Source organism: Scylla paramamosain, chromosome 12 (genome assembly GCF_035594125.1).
Source record: "Scylla paramamosain isolate STU-SP2022 chromosome 12, ASM3559412v1, whole genome shotgun sequence".
Lineage (NCBI taxonomy): Eukaryota > Metazoa > Arthropoda > Malacostraca > Decapoda > Portunidae > Scylla > Scylla paramamosain.
In genome coordinates, this window is record NC_087162.1 from 9,762,501 (window position 1) to 9,767,618 (window position 5,118).

At 36.4% G+C, this 5,118-nt stretch overlaps 1 long non-coding RNA gene across 5 annotated transcripts in view; it reads left to right on the forward strand.

The window, feature by feature from the left end:
- The window catches only part of LOC135105671 (uncharacterized), a 15,120-nt gene extending 10,624 nt beyond the window's left edge, over positions 1-4,496 (forward strand). For 4 of the 5 annotated variants that reach the window (XR_010270946.1, XR_010270948.1, XR_010270949.1 and 1 more), the window contains exons 3-4: positions 1,889-1,987; positions 3,860-4,496. This is a non-coding gene — a long non-coding RNA (uncharacterized LOC135105671). Of the gene's footprint in view, positions 1-1,874; positions 1,988-3,859 lie in introns of all 5 variants that reach the window. The other variant, XR_010270947.1, reaches the window with a different exon arrangement.
- Positions 4,497-5,118: the final 622 nt, after the last annotated feature.

The window sequence follows — 5,118 nt, forward strand, 5'->3', positions numbered from 1 at the left end:
CCCAAAGCAGTGCAGGGCAGTGTTGGCTTAGCAACTATAGAGTTCACACGGCGTGTATCCTACCTCGTTAGAGGTAAAGGCAAGCAAGTGTTCTACAGCCTTTACCTTCCCTGGAAATAGCTCTTAAGTGCAGCAGTAAGTGACATAGCACTCGTTGATATTCTGATCGCGGCTCACGTGTCCTGGGAAAGTGGTAAACACTAGCAAGTTACCATCTGCGGCCCCAGGGACGTGATGCGGTCCGGCTGAGGACTAGCCAGGAGTGCAAGGAACTCGCGGAGGCCTTGTTCAAGGTCCGCCAACCTAACATTAATAACACACACACACACACACACACACACACAGAGAGAGAGAGAGAGAGAGAGAGAGAGAGAGAGAGAGAACTATTGCATTCTAAAGGTAAGCATGTATTTCTGGCAATGATCATTTCCGAATGCAAGCAGAGAGAGAGAGAGAGAGAGAGAGAGAGAGAGAGAGAGAGAGAGAGAGAGAGAGAGAGAGAGAAATAACTATCAGATTTAGAGTAAAGAAAAAAAAAAAAGAAAAAATAAAAAAAAAATATATATATATATATATATATATATATATATATATATATATATATATATATATATATATATATATATATATATATATATATATATTCGAGGTATAATAAAAATATTATCAAGCATTATTAACAGCGCTTTGCCGTATATTTTGAAATTGGCGCTTACGATGTTGTGACCCGGTGCTCCTGAATATATATATATATATATATATATATATATATATATATATATATATATATATATATATATATATATATATATATATATATATATATATATATATATATGTGTGTGTGTGTGTGTGTCTGTGTGTGTGTGGTTTTAACAAGATTTAGTGTGTGTGTGTGTGGTTTTAACAAGATTTAGTGTGTGTGTGTGTGTGTGTGTGTGTGTGTGTGTGTGTGTGTGTGTGTGTGTAAGCGTGGTTTTAACAAGATTTAGTGCTTGCTTTTGTTCCGTTAAGACGATAATTATGTTTTTTATGGCAGGTAGGTGATGAAAAGATGACAGCATACAGTAAGAGGTGACAGAGCTGGTGAAAAAGGGCGAATGACGGTAAATACAAATTATATGAATAGAAGCAACAAGTACAATAGTAGCAAAAAACACAAGAACACCAGAATAACCTCACTTCCTCTCAATCCTTTCGAGGTAGCAAGGCGGATTTGGACAGGATGAACAGATAGATGGCAAATACAGTGTAATGTTATCAAATGTAAAGTACTTGGCGTATGTAGAAGAAACCCACACAGTATGTACGCAATAAAGAAAGAAACTCTTGTAAATTCAGAGAAGGATAAAGATTTTAGTTATAGTTAGCTATGATCTCCGCCTAAGAAAAGACAATGCATAGAGACTAAAAATAAAGCAAAATTGTTATTAGAATTAATCTTTTAAAGGTATATACAACAACAATTTCAAGTTTTATTTATTATTTTGCATATTTAAAGACACCAAACTAATTACATGGAAGCCAATGTAGAAGCAGCAGATTGTGGGGAAAGTATCGGAGCTGAAACGATTTAATTGCTGGCTGTCTCACCACTTTTATTTCAAATGCCACAGAGATGATTACCCGGGTTCTCCAATGCGTTTCTCCTGTTAATAAAATAGAAAACGTGTTTATCTGTCAGTAGAACCATATATATATATATATATATATATATATATATATATATATATATATATATATATATATATATATATATATATATATATATATATATAACATCTTTAAAAACCTGTGCAACTTCATTTAGAGTCGATCAATTTTGGAGGTGCGGCTGAGTGTTTCAGAATACGATTCGTTGTCTAATCTTCCAGCCTGTCGTCCGCAGCTCCCCGCGCAGTCCGTTTCACCACTAGCACCGGCAGAAAGAGGTCGAGGTGCAGAGGTCTCGTGGCGTGACGCAGAAGGACATGATGAAGGAGTGTAGGTAAGGGTTTGGTAATGATAAGAATGTTAAATTATTACTCAGTGGGTGGAATTAATGCGTAACCCGTAAGATTGTAAATGATTAGCTTGAATACGTGAGGATTATGTTGGGGAGGTGTGATTGGGGTAGGTTTCTCTAGGTAGGCTAATTAGGCTAGCCACGTTAGTTGATTAGGTTAGGTGACCTGATATGATTCACCAGGCCGTGATTAGGGTGACCTGGTGAGGTTGGGTAGGTGTGATTAGGTTGGCCAGATGTTGATTAGAACACTGGCCAGGTGACGTAGTTAAGCTTATTAGGTGAGAGATAAATATGCTGGCCAGTTGGAAAATTATTTCTATGTCCAGGGGAAAACAACTTTAGGAATTGGGCGAGTGATTAGACTGTAGGCAACGTAATGAAGCTTCTTAGGTAAGAGAAGTATGCTGACCAGGTAGGAAGTTGCTTGTTTGTCCAGGTGATTTGACGTGTGACTAAGCTTACTGAGGTGAGAATTAAGGAAGTGAATTTGAATTTATTTTTATACGAATACGTACAAGCGCGTAAAACCATGTTAGATTGATATGTCTGTGGCCGCTGTTTTGTGTTCCCTCTACTTGTTCGCTGTGGTAAGTGGCAGTTGGCTTGTTAAGTAGGATTGGTCATTACTTTTCTTTATTCATTATCAAATGCTTTTTTTTTTTTTCGTATGTATGTTTATATTTGTTGTAGATATATGCACTCAAAACACACACACCTTTAATAAGGCTGTATGCACTCACGCCCGCGTCCACGCACTCACACGCACATAAACACGAATTCAAACAACCATTAAAATGCTCATGCGCTAAAAAATTTGGTGACTCAAAAAAACTGGTGACACTCAAAAAAAACTGGTGACACTAAAAAATCTGGTGACGCTCAAAAATGTAGTCAGGCACCAAAAAGAATTAATGGTCATGCACTCAAAAAGACATAACCCCTTCTCACACACACACATTTACTTTCTAAATTTGCATTAAACTGCTTTATTGTATAAAACCAGATTTTTTTTCTATTTCATCTCGAAGTTGGGATTTCAAATAGTTTTCCTAATTTCTTATTCATGTGGTATTTTTTTTTTTCATGTACTATTTTATTTCCTCGCGTATTTGTTTAAAAATTGTTTGCCTTATGACATTTCTTTATCTAGTGGGTTTCAAAAAGGTATCTTTGCAACCATAAACTGACTATGAATAAAAGTAATAAACTTGAAAGGTGTGAATAAAACTTATAGACTTGAAAGGTGTGAGCCAAAGTAAAAAATTATTCCTCTTTTCAAATTGTAAGTTTTTATTCATAGGTTGTCCATGAGTAGAGAGATACAGCAATTCTTAATCAGGTTCGTCTTTCAAACTTCTTATATATACTGTCGTGCCATTGAAATTTCTGTGATGCTATGCAAATTTCTTCTATCTGGTGTTTTTCTTCTACTCTGTATCCTTAAAATTTTTGCCTTTAAATTATAATAGGGAAGTATTTATTAAATGCACATTTCTCAGTTTCATGTATTATACTGCCTTACTTTTCAAATTTCCTCTACCTGGTGCTTTCCTTTCTTGAATGTGACAATACACAGAATTTAGACATATTTCTTACTAAATCTTGGCACAGTTCTCATACTGTTGTGCTTTTCAAACTTGCTCTGTTTTCATGTTTTTTTTTTTGTCTAGTCTCAGTTTTCTTAGGGAATCAATCCCAAAATATTTCATACTAAGAATCTTCGAAATTTTCAATGCCTGACATCTATTATTTTTGTCTTCAGTTTTCTAGGGAGTCGGTTATCAGACACTAAGAATTTCAACACATAAAAGCTTCATGTGTCCAGGAACTAATGGTCTGTTTTCCTTACAGGTGTGAAGTGTGCGGTTTCCATTTCACCATCCCATGAACAACCCACAAGAATCTCTACCAACACCTACTACTGCACTACTGGCATCTGGTTATCAAATAGTGCTGCCATTCTCCATTGCAATCAGGGAGTCAAGTTTCATCAGGAAGAGAGGCCAAGCGTCTTTACCTTCAAGCCTGACAAGAGGTGTAAAGAAGTATCATCAGGAAAAAGAAAAGGGCTTAGTACAAGAGTTTTCATTGCAATCAAGGAAGTCAAGTTGCAGCAAGGAGTGGAAGGCAAAAATTTTGAGCAGGAGCAAGATTGTCAAGCAGTTAACAGCAGGAAGAGTGCATGAAACTCCCTTCAAGTTGTGGTGAGACTGAACAAGCAACATTGAGGACTTTCAGAGGCAAGACCTATTGGCAGTTTCACCAGGAAAAGTTTGCTTCTCGCGTGCAAGTTGACAAGAATCAGCAAGCGTCGCTACCTCCAAGCTCTGCTGCATAGTTTTCACTCCAGTTTGGGAAGGAAGAATGTAAGAAGCCCCCTCTTCTGTACTCAACAAGCATCACCACCTTCATCCAGGCTTGGGATAAGTTTTGTACATTCCAGCCAGTAGTACTTCAGTAATAAAGAAAATAAGTGCCATGTTTTTTATCCTGTGGTGTATTTATTAACTTACCATACACAAAAAATTCAATATACCATCTTGTGTACTAGTATCTTGAATATAATGATGGTTATTTATGGTCAAATATCTTTTGCATATAAAGTTTTGAGTAACAATTCATACCCTCAAGGTAAAAAAAAAAAAAAAAAAAAAAAAAAAAAAAAAAAAAAATTGGCCACTATTTATGCTGTCAATCTTTCGCAAATAAGCAACTTTCCTAAAAATTCATTGCCCTAAAAAAAAAGGCAGGATTGGCCCCCCTCTCCCTCCCCCCACCCAAAATAGTAAAGTTTAAGGTATGATTTGCACAAAGCCCCATCCGAGCGACACCGGAGTCACTCGGACGGGGCTTTTGTGCAAAGCATACCTTATAAACTTAGTAAAGTATTTTGTAAAGTATTTTGGGTGGGGGGGGGGAAAGGGGGCCAATCCTGTTTTTTTTTTTTTTTTTTTACCTTAAGGGCATGAATTGTTACCCACCAAATATTTTATACTACACTATACCAACTTGCTTTATTTTAGGCCAATCCTGGCTTTCTTCAGGGCATGAATATTTATTTTCCACTATACCACATTGCTAACAAACTATATAGTTCACATATATAAGAA